The sequence below is a fragment of the Cyprinodon variegatus genome, unplaced genomic scaffold (assembly GCF_000732505.1).
Source record: "Cyprinodon variegatus isolate N-32 unplaced genomic scaffold, C_variegatus-1.0 Scaffold57, whole genome shotgun sequence".
Classification (NCBI taxonomy): domain Eukaryota; kingdom Metazoa; phylum Chordata; class Actinopteri; order Cyprinodontiformes; family Cyprinodontidae; genus Cyprinodon; species Cyprinodon variegatus.
In genome coordinates this window covers 1,236,723-1,237,663 of record NW_015150510.1, presented here as the reverse complement: position 1 = coordinate 1,237,663, position 941 = coordinate 1,236,723, and positions in this window count along the sequence as shown.

Sequence of the window (941 nt, the reverse complement as noted above, 5' to 3'; positions counted from 1 at the left end):
CCCCGCTCCAAGGTGTCCTGGTTTTACCAAATGAAAATATGGTCACCCTACAGATCCGATGATGTTACCCCGAGAGGCGGGACATGGGAGCAGCGCGAGAGAGGAAAAAAAAAAAAAACACTAACTGAAAACGCTCTGAACACAGATAGCTGCACCCAGCCCTGTTATCTTTGGCTAAATGAGCAGAAAAGGGGAAAAACAGCGGAAATTCTAGGTGTGGATGGTCCCCACCAGACCAAAGTTGGTGGGGAAGTGTCCACATTTAACTAACAAACTTCGTTAAATTGGCAACTATTAAAAAAGACACTTCCAGCAACCAGTAAGAGCTTTTGGATTTTTTCAGATTTGTCAAAAGGGTCCTCTTGGCAAGAGTCTCCTATTAACTCTCTTTTTTAAGCCATCTCTCATAGAATGGAGAACAGAGGTGCTGTAACAAGAAGGGGAGAAGAGCTCAGTTCCAAATCACTGGATACCGCTCACTGTGACCAATCACATAAAAGATCCCATCTGATTTTTGCACAACCTCAGCCTCTCCTCTAATTCAGATCACACGCTGGCAGCCTGACAACTTCTCTCCATCTTTGGAGCCTGGGGAAATACCGGTCGGCTTTTGGTACTACTTAAAAGAGGTCCAGTCAGGGTTTATCTGTCTCAGCGAACGTGTTCAACACCTGGAAGTCCATACTACAGATATCTCAAATGAGCAGAAGACAATGGAAGGGTGGTTGTACCAAAATCAATTTATTCTTACAATACCATCTAAATGCAATGCAGATTCATCTGCCAGTGTAAGTGATGGAAGATAAGGTTTTAGAATATATGCTATCGGCCATGTGAGGCAGTGGTGGTGCCAGGGAGCTGCTAGACTGTGCTAAAGTAAAAATTTAGATTATTCTTGTACATGTAATTATTGTGAACTGGAAAAACGATCTAGAATTAAG